This window comes from Sus scrofa, chromosome 10 (assembly GCF_054392235.1).
Source record: "Sus scrofa isolate SSC_HxYL_T2T_F1_AM1 chromosome 10, Sscrofa_HxYL_maternal_Yorkshire_Landrace_v2.0, whole genome shotgun sequence".
NCBI lineage: Eukaryota > Metazoa > Chordata > Mammalia > Artiodactyla > Suidae > Sus > Sus scrofa.
The window spans coordinates 58,979,450-58,997,393 of NC_139392.1; the positions used below are offsets into that span (position 1 = coordinate 58,979,450).

General features: G+C 40.8%; 1 protein-coding gene across 2 annotated transcripts in view; it reads left to right on the forward strand.

Annotated features, from left to right (window-relative positions):
* The first annotated feature begins 93 nt into the window (after positions 1 to 93).
* Positions 94 to 17,944, forward strand: part of KIF24 (kinesin family member 24) — an 83,990-nt gene continuing 66,139 nt past the window's right edge. For both annotated transcript variants that reach the window (XM_003130663.7, XM_084979825.1), the window contains exon 1: positions 94 to 226. The gene's annotated coding sequence lies outside the window, so the exon portion shown is untranslated. The remainder of the gene's footprint in view (positions 227 to 17,944) is intronic.

A 17,944-nucleotide genomic window follows, 5' to 3' on the forward strand; every position in this document is an offset into this window, starting at 1 on the left:
GGATGCCCATTGGTGGAATGTGCGGGACTGTCGGCGCGCGGGCGTCGGCGCGGGCGTTCGAACCAGCGCTTGGCGGCGTTGCCATAGGGATGCGGCCTGGCCGCAGTCTCTAGCTCCGGAGCTGACAGTGCGCGTCGGTCGCCCGCCTAGGGGCTCTCACCTTTCGGTGTTGTCTTCTCTTGTCCTCAGACAGGGTTGACCGAGGAGGAATTTGGAAGCCTCCGAGGTGAGAAATGGCGAGGGAACACCGGGGCGGGGTGGCCTGGTCGGGAGCCTTGGTGCCTGCCCCGCGGGAGAAGGTCCGCAGGGCGCCCGCCGAGCGCGTGAGGAGGCGGGTGGTTGCAAGGGAACCGGGGATTGGCTTCTCTCGGGTGTCCGAACGTCCAGCGAACTCGCCTTTTTCCTGGCTTCTCCTGTGAAGCCTTTTCTGAGTCCTCTTGCTTTGAACCCTTAACCCTAACTGGAACCTCTCTTAGAGCATTTTTGTTCCGCCTTAGGTTATTTGTGTACTTCCGCGAACCCCCGTTTCCTCTCTTGTCCCATCTAACTCAGAGGTCTTTGAGGCAAGGCAAGCAACTTTACATATGTAGATTTTTCAAGAAATATTTGTTGAGTTAAATTTAATTCACCTCAGATAGGTTGAATTCCTCTCTATTCCCTGCCGCATTTTTCCTTCCATACAGAGATTATTTTTTATTTTTATGGGTATGGGGGAGGACATCGTAATCTCATATTCAGCAGAACCTGAAAGTTCACGGTTGGCCTTTCCACTCTTTGTGAAAGGGAAAACTTTTGGATTACTTGCTACAATTCTTCCTTTCCGTCTTGTGGTTTTTAGTCTTGGTCTCCCAGTGTATTTTATCAGACTTTCTATTAGCCTTTATTAAAAAAAACAAAAAACAAAAAACAAAAAAACAAAAAAAACCCCCACCATTCTGGAGTTCCCGTCGTGGCTCAGTGGTTAACGAATCAGACTAGGAACCATAAGGTTGCATGTTCGATCCCTGGCCTTGCTCAGTGGGTTAAGGATCTGGCATTGTCGTGAGCTATGGTGTAGGTTGCAGACGAGGCTCGGATCCCGCGTGGCTGTGGCTGTGGCCGGCGGCTACAGCTCCGATTAGACCCCTAGCCTGGGAACCTCCATATGCCATGGGAGCGGCCCTAGAAAAGGCAAAAAGACAAAAAAAACCCCAAAAAACCAAAACAAAACCATTCTGTTGTTGCTGTGATGCCAAGAGAGTTGATCTCAGTTTCTTAATGACCCACAGCTCTTGTGATATTTTAAATGTGTTTAGGAAAATGTTGTTGTTGTTTTGTCTTTTTGCCATTTCTTTCTTTTTTTAAGAAAATTTTTATTACTCAAATGAATTTATCACATTTGTAGTTGTATAATGATCATAACAATCTGATTTTATCTTTTTGCCATTTCTTGGGCTGCTCCTGTGGCATATGGAGGTTCCCAGACCAGGGGTCCAATCGGAGCTGCAGCCACCGGCCTATGCCAGAGCCACAGCAACGCTGGATCCCAGCCGCGTCTGCAACCTACACCACAGCTCATGACAATGCTGGATCCTTAACCCACTGAGCAAGGCCAGGGTTCAAACCCGCAACCTCATGGTTCCTAGTCGGATTCGTTAACCACTGAGCCACGACAGGAACTCCAGGAAAATGTTTTAAACTTAAAAATTTTTGTACCCCAACACTTACTGAATGCTTACTGTGTACCAGGCACTGTGCTAGAGTCAAGGACTTGAATCTCACAAGATTTTTTTTTTTGTCCTCTGAATCGACAAAAAAAATCAACAATGACCTGCAGGTGCAGGATTACCCTTGTTTGCTTTTAAGGGAATTAAAAAAACCCATAAGCTAGAGAGCATATAAATCCACTTAATATGGGATTCAAGGTAAGTGCTACTACCAATTTAATTTTTTTTCCCCAGTTTCATTTTATAGAAACACAGAGAAGTTAATAAATTTTCTCCAATTCACAGAAGTAGAAGTGGTGGGATTTGAACCAAGGGACTGTGGAACAAGAGCATGGCAACTTAACCACTGTAGCACTCTCCCTCTCTACTGGAAAATGTTTTAAATCCTTTTCTCTTTTGTATTTGTATTCTGCTTGTAGTCTCTCTACTTTAGTACATATAATATGTGCTCCAGTAGCCTATCCATTCATCAGGTGTCCATGATAAAAGTGCATTACCATGACTGTATTTCATTGTTAACTCATAAGACTATAAATTCCCAGTATGCATTGTTGAGTCTTACATCAAAATCATATTCAGTGATGATTTTAATCAAAGGATTGAAAAAAGTCAGCAATAGCAGCTCTGTTCTTATTACCTCCTTATAAAAGTTTGAACACAACCTCAGAGCTAAACTGCAGATCTGTGACATGTAATGGAAACCCGCCTGGGGATTCAGGGTTTGGGCTTGGCTCTGCGTAACTCACACAATGTGACTGGCTTTGCAAGTAATTTAGCACTTTTAGATTTCACTTTTTCCATCTGGAAAATCAAAGGATTGAATGAGATGAGAAGCCCTGTGGGTCTACTATCAATTTAGTCAAGCAGTTGATGCCAGGTAGACATTAGGCTCTCAGCACTCCAAAGACCATACACCTGGAAGTAATTAGTTAGCTACTATTTATTGAGGATTTACCCTGTGCAAAGCACTATAGCAAAGACTTTGCATAAATAGTACATTTTTCTGAGCATAGTACATTAATGTACTACTCACATAGCATTTCATTAAAAACTTTTGGTTTATGTTGTCAATGAAAATCTTTAGCTATTCATAGTATTCCTTGGAGCAAACTAGGGCATGATTCTCTCATCTTCCAGTTTAGGAGAAACAGTTTCTTTCTCAGGGTTGCAGTTTTGTTGTTTGTTAAGTGAGTGGTTGAACTCTTCAGATTCCTTTAGATTAATCTGTGCTGGCTCAGCAAACCTGTTTATAATTTGTTCAAAATAGGTCCTCAACAAATTTTGCTAAATTGAGTAACAGAGCCCTACTTCTTTGCTTTGAGTGTTGTGGTCATTGTATGCTTCCCAAGATGTCGTCTTAAGGAATTCGATGTTCATATCCTATTAAACAAGAAGGCTTTTCCATAGGCATAAACTAAACATAATAGGTACCATTTGTATAGAAAAAATTCAGTTTTCCACCAGTATTCTTTCTTCTGTGTAGAGAAGAACCAAATGTGTGGGTTTCCACCCAAACCTCCACCCAGCAATTCTCTACAACACCATCTGGGTGTCCTACAATTTAACTCAGTCTAACAGTTTACCTGTAGATAGTGTCAGATCCCAGAGGTTAAGGGCTTAGTCCCACAAGACTACTCCCATACCATTTCAGAGGTCAATCACAGTGGTAGGTCCCTAGGTACCCACAATTTCTGTCATATCTGGCTATAGATTGGAGGTTCCCATGTCCCCTTCCTCAGGTTTGATTAATTTCCTACAGCAGCTCCCAGAACTTAGAACATTTAGTTATGTTTACCAGTTTTGTTTTGTTTTTGTCTTTCTAGGGCCACACCTGCAGCATATGGAGGTTCCTTGGCTAGGGGTCCAATCAGAGCTGTAGCCGCCGGTCTATGCCAGAGTCACAGCAACGTGGGATCCACGCCACGTCTGTGACCTACACCAAAGCTCAGGGCAACCCTGGATCCTTAACCCACTGAGCGAGGCCAGGGATGGAATCTGCAACCTCATGTCCTAGTTGGATTCATTTCCACTGAGCCACGACGGGAAATCCAAAACTGATTATAATTATTTTTCTAGTTAAACATATGAAGTATATTTTGTCAAAAGTATTTTATAATTGCAAAATGATAGAAAATCTGAAAACGACAACTTCTGTAATTGGATTAGACCAACATTTTAAAAATGAAACACTGTGTTTAAAACCAATATTGGTTTCTGACTGTTCCTGGGAATTCTTTCAGAATTAAACCTCTGTATTTGGAGTAATATTTGTACTGTTTTAAGATTAATTGGGTTCAACAGTTTTCTTATGTTTATTTTTAGTTGATTGTTCCCATGCTTTGCACCAAACTTAGAATTTAATAAATGTCATAATGGGGCATTTGAAAGAAATTGCAGTAATTGCAAAGCATTAGCTACTTAATCATAAACAAACTTGAAACATTTTTTTTTAGTAACAAAAAGAAACATGCTTTCAAAAACTACTTTTGGGTATAACTCACATGATTGGTATCCCAAAATTCACATCGAGCCTTAAGAATTATTAGGTATCATATATTCTCATTCCTTTGCAGCTGTTGTTTTAAGCAGTTGTTTGGTATCACCTGTCTTTTAAGACCAGTGGTCTATAGATAGAATAATCCCTAGAATTTAAAATAACCTAATTCCCTTGTTGGAGGAAAAGTGTACACAGTATTATCTACCTTTTAACCTTCCACTGATACTGAATTTCTCGTGTTCTTAATTAGGGATCTTATGCCTAACATGAGGTACAGGGACATCTTGGTGCAAGTTTATTGAGGATTGGGTTTATATTGTATCCGTTATTAATGCTACAGTAGGCTCAGTGACTTTTTTTTAGTGATTTTACTTTTATTACATTTGTGGTTGTACAATGATCATCATAATCCAGTATTATAGGATTTCCATCCCAAAACCCCAGCATATCCCCCCACCCCCCCAAACTTTGGAGACCATAAGTTTTTCAAAGTCTTTGAGTCAGTATCTGTTCTGCAAAGAATTTCATTCTGTCCTTTTTTCGGATTCCACATGTCAGTGAAAGCATTTGAATTTGGTGTCTCGTTATGGCTGACTTCACTTAGCATCAGTGACTTTTTAAAAAAGTGATCATTACTAGTAAATGCCTAGGGCTGGATGGGTTGGGGGTTTAGCAGGTAAACATACTAAAAGCCATTGAATTCACTTTAAATGGGTGAATTTTATGATATGTGAGTTATATCTCAATAAAGTTATATATATATATGTATTTTTTAAAGTGGTTATTGTCACAGTTTAGAGGGATTCAGATGAAGAAGTATTTCTTGGCATTCAGAAGCTATTTACTACTTCTATGACAAGAGCATGTAATATATTCTAATGCCTGCTGACTTTCCTATGTAGTCCCTTACTCTCAGGTACAGTATATTTACCTTTTTTTTTTTTTTTTTTTCTTTTTGTCTTTTTGCCATTTCTTGGGCGACTCCCTTGGCATATGGAGGTTCCCAGGTTAGGGGTTGAATCAGAGCTGTGGCCGCCAGCCTATGCCACAGCCACAGCAACGCCAGATCCGAGCCACGTCTGCAGCCTACACCACAGCTCATGGCAACGCCAGATTCTTAACCTATTGAGGAAGGCCAGGGATGGAACCTGCAACCTCATGGTTCCTAGTTGGATTCGTTAACCACTGAGCCACTTCGGGAACTCCAGGAACAGTATATTCATTTAAAACATATAATTGAGTAAGCAGAAAGTGGAAAGCAGTAAGGGGTTTGAAAAGGCCTCTGAGGTTAGCCTGTCAAAGCTGTGTGACATTAGGCAAGTCACTTAATCATTCAGAACCTCAGTTACAACAAAAAATGAAGGTGTTCGATCAGATTCTTGTTCTCAAACTCTGATGCCCACAGGGCTAACCAGTTAATGGAAATGAATAAAGTTGACTGGTGTAAAGGAACCAGGATCAGGGAGACTGTGGCCTATAGGATAGTATATGCTCGTCTAAAGAGAGCAGCCATAACTCAAATTTGACTTTGAGTTGCCAAATTTGATATTGACACTGATACTAAGATATTGTTGCCTTATCTTAAAACACTATGCAAGCCAAACTACAATGTATGAAGGAGTCCTTCATGGGTCTAATAGATGAGATCATCTGTAGACTAGATGATCTCTGTTGACCTGGCTACTTGTTGGAGTCTTCTTTTCTTTCCTTATACAAATGTTAAGTGGTACATTCCAAAGAATATGTGTGAAACATATATGTAAGTTACAAAGCATAATGCAAACTGAATAAATACCCAAGACCTAGTAGATAATATACCCCTGTGTTCCTGTTCACCTCACCTTATCTTCATCAGAGATAACCATTATCCCACATTTTGTATTTAGGTGCCTAAAATAATACACTGGGATTTGCTTGCTTTTGAGCCTTAGAAAAAGGAATGTAGTCAGTCTTCTGGGATTCCCCCCCCCCACATGATGTTTCTGAGATTTGGTAAATTGTTTAGTGTAAGTGTAGTTTCTTTAATCACTATCGTATAATGTTTCATTATGGAAATATACCTAAATTTGGAGTTCCCGTCGTTGCGAAGCAGAAGCGAATCCGACAAGAAACCATGAGGTTGCGGGTTCAATCCCTGACATGGCTCAAGGGGTTAAGGATCCAGCGTTGCCATGAGCTGTGGTGTAAGCTGTGGTCAAAGACGCAGCTCAGATCCAGCATGGCTGTGGTGCAAACCAATAGGTACAGCTCCAATTAGAGCCCTAGCATGGGAATCTCCATATGCTACCCGTGCAGCCCTAGAAAGACTATATATATATATATATATATACTTTATCTATTTATGGATATTTTCTGGTTTTGGCTCTTGTGAAGAGTGCTACTGTGAACATTTTAGTATGTGTCTCCTGAAGCACATGTGTTTTTCTAAGGTATATACCTAGGAGTTGAGTTGCTTCATTGTATGCTGTATGAACACTCCTGCTTCATAAAATAATGCCAGACTCCTTTTCAGTGTTCCTGATTTAGCCCATGATCCTTGACTCTGAAAGTTCTCCATAACTCTCTGCCTTCTCTACTTTATTGTATTCTCTTCTTCCATAGCTTTTTTCCCTTAATGAAGGTAACTTATTTCACTGCCCCTTATTTTCTCTTTCTGGAGAACTGTATGCTGTCTGCCATTTCATTAAGAACTTTGCCTCTAACATAACAGAATCATATTTAGAAATAAATATTACTTTTTTGCATATCATAAATGTAACTTGCTAAAAGTGCCTTTTTTCCTTTCTTTTTTTTTTTTCCTCTTTTTTTTTTTTTTTTTTTTTTTTTTTTTTTTACTTTTTAGGGCCACACCCACAGCATATGGAAGACCCCAGGCTAGGGGTCAAATTGGAGCTTCAGCTACTGGCCTACGCCACAGCCACAGCGACTTGGGATCCGAGCCGTGTCTGCGACCTACACCACAGCTCACAGCAATGCCCAATCCTTAACCCACTGAGCGAGGCCAGGTGTAAAACCTGTGTCTTCATGGATGCTAGTCGAGTTCACCAACCTCTGAGCCATGACAGGAACTCCAAAAAAAAAGTGCCTTTTTAAAAAAGTTTTCCATGTAGGAATATTTATTTTTATTCATTTATTTGTTATTATTATTTTTTTTTTTGGCTTTTTTTTTTTTTTTTTTTTTTTTTTGGCTCTTCTAGGGCTGCACCTGCAGCATACGGAGGTTCGCAAGCTAGGGGTCTAATCGGAGCTGTAGTCGCTGGCCTTTGCCAGAGCCACAGCAACTCGGGATCCGAGCCGTGTCTGTGACCTACACCATAGCTCATGGCAACGCTGGATCCTTAACCCACTGAGCAAGACCAGGGATTGAACCCGCAACCTCATGGTTTCTAGTCGGATTCGTTAACCACTGAGCCACTATGGGAACTCCAGGAATATTTATTTTTAATCTCACAAATGATCTGGTTATTTCTGGTATTTGAACTTTTTGTTTTTGTTTTGGCTGCACCCATGGTGTGTGGGAGTTAGTTCCCAGGCCAGGGATCGAACCCAAGCCCCTGCAGTAACAATGCCAGATCCTTAACCCATTGTGCCACAAGAGGTCTCCAAAAATAAATACACATTTAAAGAGCAGTTTGGGGTTCTGTTGTGCCTCTGGTAACAAACTTAACTAGTATCTGTGAGGATGTGGGTTCAATTCCTTGCCTCGCTCAGTGGGTTCAGGATCTGGCATGGACGTCAGCTGTGTTGTAGGTCGCAGACACGGCTAGGATCCTGTGTTGCTGTGGCTGTGGTGTAGGCTCCAGTTTGACCCCTAGCCTGGGAACTTGCATGTGCAGTCCTAAAAAGACCAACAACATCAAAAAAGGAATTACTTAATTAACCATTGTAAAAATAACATTATTTGATACTATGAGATCCGTGTACAAATATGAGTCAGACTTTTTTCTCTTTTTTCAAACAGGCAGGTTTGTCTTATTTAAAATAAGTAAGGATAAGTTTCCTGAGATTCTTAACACAATGAAAGTGTCTTTGGTTTGTGCATTATTAGGCTTATTTTGAATTACTTTTTAAGAACTATGACCATCATACCCACCTTGAACATGTTCAGTATGCCCTTCTAATTTATTCAACTAAAACCCGAGATTTTCATTCTATGCTAGAAGAGTGTAAAAAATAATTCAGCCCAGATTTCCCTGGTGGTTTAGTGGGCTAAGGATCCACTATCATCAGTGCTGTGGCATGGGTTTGATCTTGCCCAGGAACTTCCGAATGCCATGGGTGCAGCCAAAAAAAAAAAAAAAAGAAAGAAAGAAAAATCAGCCCGTGCATTCCTTTTTAAAAAAAAAAAATATAGTTGATTTACAGTGTTGTGCTTATTTCTTTTGGGTAAAGTGACTTTGTTATACACATATATACATCCTTTTTTTTTGTTGTTGTTGGTCTTTTTGCTGTTTCTTGGGCCGCTCCCGCGGCATATGGAGTTTCCCAGGCTAGGGGTCGAATTGGAGCCGTAGCCACCGGCCTACGCCAGAGCCACAGCAACGTGGGATCCTAGCCGCGTCTGCAACCTACACCACAGCTCACGGCAACGCCGGATCGTTAACCCACTGAGCAAGGGCAGGGATCGAACCCGCAACCTCATGGTTCCTAGTCGGATTCGTTAACCACTGCGCCACGACGGTAACTCCCTTTTTTTTTTTTAATATTCCTTATGGTTTAAGAATAGGTATAGTTCGCTGTGCTATACAGTAGGACCTCATTGTCTATCCATTCTAAATTTAACAATTTGCCTCTACCACCTCTAAACTCCCAGTCCATCCCTCTCCTTCCTGCCACCCCCTTGGCAACCACAGGTTGTGTTCTCCTTGTCCGTGGGTCTCTTTCTGTTTTGTAGATTGGTTCATTTGTGCCATGTTTTAGATTCCACATGTAAGTGACAGGATATAGTATTTGTATTTCTCTTTCTGACTTATTTCACTTAGTATAATAATCTCCAGTTGCATCCATGTTGCTACAAATGACATTTCATTCTTTTTTAAGGCTGAGAAGTATTCCATTGTATATATGAACCACACACATCTTCTTAATCCATTCATCTGTCAATGGACATTTAGGTTATTTCCAAGTCTTGGCTGTTATGAGTAGTGCTGTAATGAACATTGTATATATGTATTCTTTTTTTTTTTTTTTTTTTTGCTTTTTAGGCCTGCACCCACAGCATATGGAGGTTCCCAGGCTAGGGGTCTAATTGGAGCTACAGCTGCCAGCGTACTCCACAGCCACAGCAATGCCAGATCCCAGCCGTGTCTGTGACCTACACCATAGCTCATGGCAATGCCAGATCCCTAACCCACTGATTGAAGCCAGGTAGTAAACCCGCAACCTCATGGTTCCTAGTCGGATTCTGCTGCATCACAATGGGAATTCCTATATGTATCCCTTTAAGTCATTGTTTTGTCTGAATATAAGCCCAGGAGTAGGATTGCCGGATCAGATGGTAATTCTATTTTTAGTTTTCTGAAGACCCTCCCTAATGTTTCATAGTGGTTGCCCTCACTTACATTCCCACCAACAGTCTGTACCCTCTCTAGCATGTGCAATTGGTAAACTTTTTTTTTTTTTTTTTTGGTCTTTTTGCTATTTCTTGGGCCGCTCCCGCGGCATATGGAGGTTCCCAGGCTAGGGGTCGAATTGGAGCTGTAGCCACCGGCCCACGCCAGAGCCACAGCAACGCGGGATCCGAGCCGCGTCTGCAACCTACACCACAGCTCACGCAACGCCGGATCGTTAACCCACTGAGCAAGGGCAGGGACCGAACCCGCAACCTCATGGTTCCTAGTCGGATTCGTTAACCACTGCGCCACGACGGGAACTCCAATTTGTAAACTTTTTAATGATGGCCCATCTGACTGGTGTGAGGTGGGTATGATTTGTATTTCTCTAATAATTAGTGATGTGGAGGATCTTTTTGTGTACCTGTTGGCCATCTGTCTGTCTGTCTTTGGAGAAATGTCTATTTAGGTCTTCTGCCTATTTTTCAATTGGATTGTTTCGGGTTTTTTGTTGTGCAGTTGTATGAACTGTTTATGTACTTTGGATATTAAGTCCTTGTCTGTTGCAAGGACAAGGACAAATTGTTTTTAAATATTTTCTCCCATTTCATAAGTTGTCTTTTTTTTTTTTTTAATAGTTTCCTTTGCTATACCAAAGCTTGTTAATTTAAATCCCATTTGTTTATTTTTGGTTTTATTTCTTTGTCCTTGGGATACTGACCTAAGAAAACATTGGTCCAATTTTAAGTCAGAGAATGTCTTGCCTTTGCTTCCTTCTAGGAGTTTTATGGTATCATGTCTTAAAGACATTTTGAGTTTATTTTTGTGCATGGTATGAGGGTGTGTTCTAACTTCATTGATTTTCATGTAGCTATCCAACTTTCCCAGCACCACTTGCTGAAGAGACTTTCCTATCTTTTTCTTTTTCTTTCTTTCTTTTTTTTTTTTAAGGGCCACACCCATGGAGGTTCCCGGCCTAGGGGCTGAATCAGAGCTACAGCTGCCAGCAACACAGAGCAGAGCTGTGTCCACAACCTACACCGCAGCTCGTAGCAATGCCGTATCCCTAACCCACTGAGGGAGGCCAGGGATTGAACCCATAACCTCACGGTTACTAGTCGGATTCGTTTCCACTGCGCCACAACGGGAACTCCATTTCCCATTTTACATTCTTGCCTCCTTTATTGAAGATTAATTGACTGTAGGTATGTGGATTTATTGCTAAGCTCTCTACTCCATTGATTTGAATGTAGTATTGTTTGAAGTCTGGGAGGGTTGTCTCCTGCTTTTTTCCCCCGTCAGGATTGCTTTGGCAATTCTGGGTCTTTTATGGTTCCATGTAAATTTTTGGATTATTCTAGTTCTGTGAAAACTGTCACAGGTAATTTGATAGGGATCACATTAAATCTATAGATTGCTTTGGGTGGTTTTTCCATTTTAACAATATTAATTCTTCCAGTCCAAGAGCATGGAATATGTTTCCATTTATTTGAATCCTCGTCCTATATTAATGCTGTGTAGTTCTCAGCATATAAGTCTTTCACCTCCTTGGTCAGGTTTATTCCTAGATATTTTTAATATTCCCTCTCTGATATTTCATTGTTAGTGTGAAGAAATGCAGCCAATTTCTAAATGTTAATCTTGTATCATGCTGCTTTGCTGAATTCATTTATCAGATCTGGTAGTTTTTGTGTGGAGTCCTGAGGGTTTTCTATACATAGTATTATGTCATCTGTTTATAGTGACAATTTTACCGCTTCCCTTCCAATTTGGATACAGCAATCATTTTTCTTATCTGATTGCTGTGGCTAGGACTTCCAATACTATCTTGAATAGAAGTGGTGAGAGTGGGCAGTCTTGTCTTGTTCTAGATTTTAGGGGGAAGGCTTTCAGTGTTTTACATTGAGTGTTATATTGGCTGTGGGTTTGTTGCAAATGACTTTTGTTATGTTGAGATATGTTCCCTTTGTGTCCACATTGGTGAGAACTTTTATAGTGAATGGATTTTGAATTTTGTCACATGCTTTTTCTGTATCTATTGAAATGATCGTGTGTTTTTTTTACTTTTCTTTTGTTAATGTGGTGCATTACTTTGATTTGTTTATATTGAACCGTCCTTGTGAACTTGGGATGAATCCCGCTTGGTTGTGGTATATGATCTTTTTATATGTTATTGCATTGGGTTTGCTAATACTTTGTTGAGAATTTTTGCCTCTATATTCATCAAAGACATTGGCCTGTAATTTGTAATTTCCTTTCTTTCTTTCTTTTCTTTTTTTTTTGGCTTTTTAGGGCTGCACCTGTGGCATATGGAAGTTCCCAGGTTAGGGGTCAAATCAGAGCTACAGCTGCCGGCCTATACCAAAGCCACAGCAATGTGGGATCTGAGGCGCATCTGTGACCTACACCACAGCTCACAGCCACACCAGATCCCCAACCCTCTGAGCGAGGCCAGGGATCGAACCCGTATTCTCATGGATCCTAGTCAGGTTTGTTAACCACTGAGCCATGAAGGAAACTCCCTGTGATTTTCACTTTAGGTGGTTTGGTTTTGCCATCAGAGTGATGGTGACTTCATAGAATGTCTTTGGGGAGTATATGTTCTTCAATCTTTTGGAAGAGTTTGAGGAGCATCAGTAAAAGTTATTCTGGTATGTTTGGTAGAATTCACCTGTGTGGCCATCTGGTCCTGGACTTTTGTTTATAGGGAGGTTTTTTTTTTTTTTTTTTTTAATTATTAGTATAGATTCTATCTCACTTCTAATGATTGGTCTGTTCAAATTATTCTTTTTTTTTTTTTTTTTTTTTGTCTTTTTGTTGTTGTTGTTGTTGCTATTTCTTGGGCCGCTCCCGCGGCATATGGAGGTTCCCAGGCTAGGGGTTGAATCGGAGCTGTAGCCACCAGCCTACGCCAGAGCCACAGCAACTCCGGATCCGAGCCGCGTCTGCAACCTACACCACAGCTCACGGCAACGCCGGATCGTTAACCCACTGAGCAAGGGCAGGGATCGAACCCGCAACCTCATGGTTCCTAGTCGGATTCGTTAACCACTGCGCCACGACGGGAACTCCCCTGTTCAAATTATTCTTGATTCCATTTTGGTAGGCTTTATGTTTCTGGAAAGTTGTCCATTTCTTCTATGTTGTCAAATTTGTTGGCATAGGAGTTCCCATTGTGGCTCAGCAGGTTAAGGACCTGATGTTGTCTCTGTGAGGTTGCAGGTTCGATTCCTGGTCTTGCTCAGTGCGTTAAGGATCTCACGTTGCTGTAAGCTGCAGCATAGGTGACAGATGTGGCTTGGAACCTGTGTTGCTATGGCTGTAGTATAGGCCACGGCTGCAGCTCCAATTCACCCCCTAGCCTGAGAACTTCCATATGCCACAGGTGTGGCCATTAAAAAAGAAAGAAAAAGAAAAAATTTGTTGATGTATAATTCTTCATAGTATTATGGGGTTTTGTTTTGTTTTTGTTTTTGTTTTTGTTTTGTTTTGTTTTTTTTTTTTGTATTTCTGCAGTATTGGTTGAGATTTCTCCTTTTTCCATTCTTATTTTGTTTATTTAGGTAACCTCTCTTTTCTTCTTGGTAAGCCTGGCCAAAGATTTGTCAATTTTGTTTACCCTTTCAAAGAACTAGCTCTTGGTTTTATTGATTTTTTTTTCTGTTGTTTTTTTTTAATCTCTATTTTATTTATTTCCTCTCTGATCTTTATTATTTCCTTACTTCTGCTTTAGGTTTTGTTTGTTCTTCTTTTTCTAGTTCTTTTAGGTGGTAGGTTGTTTATTTTAGATTTTTCTTGGTTTTTTGAGGAAGGCCTGTGTTGCTATGATCTTTCAAGAACTGCTTTTGCTGTATCCCTTTGATTTTTTTATGGCTGTGTTTTTATTGCCTGTTTCAAGGTATTTGTAAAATTTTTTTTTTGTCCATGCTGCAGCATGAAGAAGTTCTTGGGCCAGGAATCAAACCCATACCACTGCAGTAACCAGAATCACTGCAGAGACAATGCTGGATCCTTAACCTGCTGAGCCACAGTTCTCTTTTTTATTTCCTCATTGACCCACTGGGTTTTTTGTTTGTTTTCAAATGGTCGCACCAGTGGTATATGGAAGTTCCTGGGCTAGGGGTTGAATTGGAGCTGCATCTGCAACCTACACTGCAGCTTGTGGCAACACCGGATCCTTAAACCACTGAGCAAGGCCAGGGGTTGAACCTGCATCCTTATGGATACTAGTTAGGTTCTTAACTTCCTGAGTCACAATGGGAACTTCCAGTCCTTTGGTTTTTCAGTAGCATGTTGTTTGGTCTCCACATAGTCATTTTTTTCTTATTTCTTTTCCTGTAGTTGATTTCTGGTTTCGTGCCGTTGTGGTTTGAGAAGATGCTTGAAATAATGTCAATAATCTTAAATTTGTTGAGGTTAGTCTTGTGCCCAAGTATGTGGTCAGTCCTAGAGCATGTTCCATGTGCACTTGAAAAGGATGTGTATTCTGGTTTTTTTCAATGTAATATTCTGAAAATATCAATTAAGTTTAACTGTTCTATTGTATCATTTAGGATCTCTGTGCCTTATTGATTTTCTGTGTAGAAGATCTGTCTATTAATGTGAATGGGGTGTTAAAGTCTCTTAATATTATTGTATTTCCATCAATTTCTCCCTTTATGTCTGTTAGTATTTGTTTCAGCTATTTGGGTGCTCTTATATTAAGGGTGTATATGTTGATGGGTGTAAAATCTTCTTGTACTGATTATTTTGTCATTATGTAGTGTCCTTTTTTATCTTTCTTTATGGCCTTTGTTTTAAGGTCTATTTTGTCTGATATGAGTATTGAGACTCCTGCTTTCCTATCATTTGCGTTCGCATGAAATATCTTTTTCTATCCCCTCACTTTCAGTCTGTGTGTGTCCTTTGCCCTACGGTAAGTATCTTATACAGTCTGTGCAGTATTTATGTATTTGTTTGTTTGTTTGTTTTGTCTTTTGAGGGCCACTCCCGTGGCATATGGAGGTTCCCAAGCTAGAGGTTGAATCAGAGCTGCAGCTGCCAGCTTATGCCACAGTCATAGCAATGCCAGATCCAAGCTGTGTTTGTTGCCTACACCACAGCTCATGGCAAGGCCGGGTCCTTAACCCACTGAGCAAAGCCAGGGATCGAACCTGCGTCCTCATGGATGCTAGTCAGATTTGCTTCCACTGAGCCACAACAAGAACTTCAGCCTGTGCATTCTTGACAACTCTTGACCACAGCTCAAATTTCCACAGAATTTTTCAATACATTTCTCTCAGTTTCTTCATGGTTAATTTTGGTTTTGACAATTATAGAAGTGAGTCTTTTATGAGAAGAGCTTTTCTCTTTTAGATGCTAGTTTAACATCTAAAATTTAATGGTACAATATTTCCTCTTAGAGTGATAAAAATGTTCTAAAATTGCATTGTGATATGGTTGCACAATTCTGTGAATATACTAAAAACTATAGAACTGTACACTTTAAATGGGTGAGTTTTATGGTATGTGAATTATTTCTCAATAAAGTGGTTAAAATTTAATGATGTCCTAAAGAGATTTATTGACTCTTTTTTCCCTTTTGCTCCTTGACAATTGAAGTATTTGGAATGTCACATGAATTTGAGAAACTAAAAATAGCTTGTATGCTTTAAAATTTGGGCCATTTTCCCCCAGTTTTTCTGACTGGCAAGGAATATATAGACATTATTATTATTATTTTGCTTTTTAGGGCCACACTTTCAGCATATGGAGGTTCCCAGGCTAGGGGTAGAATTGGAGCTATAGCTACTGACCTACACCACAACCACAGCAACACCAGATCCAAGCCACATCTGCAACCTATACCAGAGCTCATGGCAATGCTGGATCCTTAACCCACTGAGCAAGGCCAGTGATCGAACCCACAATCTCATGGTTCCTAGTTGGAATCGTTTCCGCCGTGCCATGATGGGAACTCCAGGTTGATTTTAAAAAATTAGACTGACTTTGAAATTTCTTCCTTTATTATCAGATTTCATTTAGGACAGTGAAAAAAGAGCTGTGAAAAATAGCATGATCATTTTAACTTTTTTCTAAAGATTAAGAAAGAAATATAATGCAAAACCTTCAGTCTCTATATATTAAGAGTGATATTATGTGATTTTATTTTATGAAAAATTGTGGAAAATACAATTCATCTATAGTGGCAGAAAGTGTCAGTGATTACCTGGGATCAAGGGTAGAGGAGAGAATTGACTGCTAAGGAGCATTAGGAACTTTTTTTTTATTTTAAGGGCTGCACCTGAGACATATGGAAGCTTCCAGGCTAGGGATCAGATCCAAGCCGTAGTTGTGATCTGTTCTGCAGCAGCAGCCAGATCCTTAACCCACTGTGCCAGGCCAGGGATCAAACCTATGTCCCAATGCTCCAGAGATGCCACTGATCCTTTTGTGCCACAGCAGGAACTCATTGATAGGACTGTCTTGATTGTGTTTTGATTGATGTAGTGGTTACATCACGGTATATATTTGTCAAAATTTATGGAACTATAGGAGTTCCCATTGTGTGCAGCAGAAATGAATCCGACTGATAACCAAGAGGTTGCAGGTTCCTCCCTGGCCTCGCTTAGTGGGTTAAGGATCCGGCATTGCCGTGAACTGTGGCTTAGGTCAAAGACACAGCTCGGATCCTGGAGTTCCTGTCGTGGCACAGTGGTTAACAAATCCAGCTAGGAACCATGAAGTTGCGGGTTCAATCCCTGGCCTCACTCAGTAGGTTAAGGATCCGGCGTTGCCGTGAGCTGTGGTGTAGGTTGCAGACGAGGCTCAGATCAGTTGCTGTGGCTCTGGCATAGGCCGGTGGCTACAGCTCCAATTCGACCCCTAGCCTGGGAACCTCCATATGCCATGGGTGCGGACCTAGAAAAGACAAAAAAAAAAAAAAAAAACAAAAAACCCAAAAAACAAAAAGACGCAGCCTAGATCCTGTGTTGCTGTGGCTGTGGCATAGGCAGCTGGCTGTAGCTCCCATTAAACCCCTAGCCTGGAAACCTCCATATGCCGCCAGTGTGGCCCTAAAAAAAACAAAACAAAACAAAACAAAACTTATGGAACTGTACACTTAAAATGGGTCTAGTTCATTATATATAATTTACACCCCAGTACAGTTGATTAAAAGAAAATCAGTACAGTGGGTTGGATATCTGGCATTGCCATGAGCTGTGGTATAGGTCGCAAACATAGCTCTTGAATCCCACATTGCTATGGCTGTGGCGTAGGCCTCCAGCTACAGCTCCAATTCAACCCCTAGCCTGGGAACTTCCATATGCTGCAGGTGCGCCCTAAAAAAAAAAAAAAAAAAAAACAGTGAAAATGACCACACATAGGTAAGTTCCCTGGTGGCTCAGCGGGTTAAGGATCTAGCATTGTTACTGCTGTGGCATGGGTTCAATCCCTGGCCCAGGAACTTAAACATGCCACAGGCATGACCAAAAAAAAAAAAGTGACCGCACGTACTCATGACTTAGATTTTTTTTTTTTTGTCTTTTTGCTATTTCTTTGGGCCGCTCCCACGGCATATGGAGGTTCCCAGGCTAGGGGTTGAATCGGAGCTGTAGCCACTGGCCTACGCCAGAGCCACAGCAACGCGGAATCCGAGCCGCGTCTGCAACCTACACCACAGCTCACGGCAATGCCGGATCCTTAACCCACTGAGCAAGGGCAGGGATCGAACCCACAAGCTCATGGTTCCTAGTCAGATTCGATAACCACTGCGCCACGACGGGAACTCCCTCATGACTTAGATTTATATCAGGTGTTGGTCTTTTGATGTGTAACATCATCTGATGTCTCAATTATATACAATAATCAGGCATTTATGTCACCTGTTCATGCTAATGAAGGAGAGGAAGGTACTTGCACAATTGTCATCGATGAAATAATTTTGTTAATAGACGCCTACACTTAGTATTACTGTTAATAAATTACTATATTTTGCAAGTATAATGTACTTCACTGTCTTAGATCCCTTTTGATTTTGTTATATATTCAGCTTTTCATCAAACAACAGAAACCATCTTTTAATAGCATTAAAAGTCTTTCATATGATATATCTATTTTTTCTAATAAGTCAACTCCTACATGCCAGCACAGTAATCCAGTGCTGAATAAGAGAGCATGGCTCCATCATTATGGAGTATTTTACAATT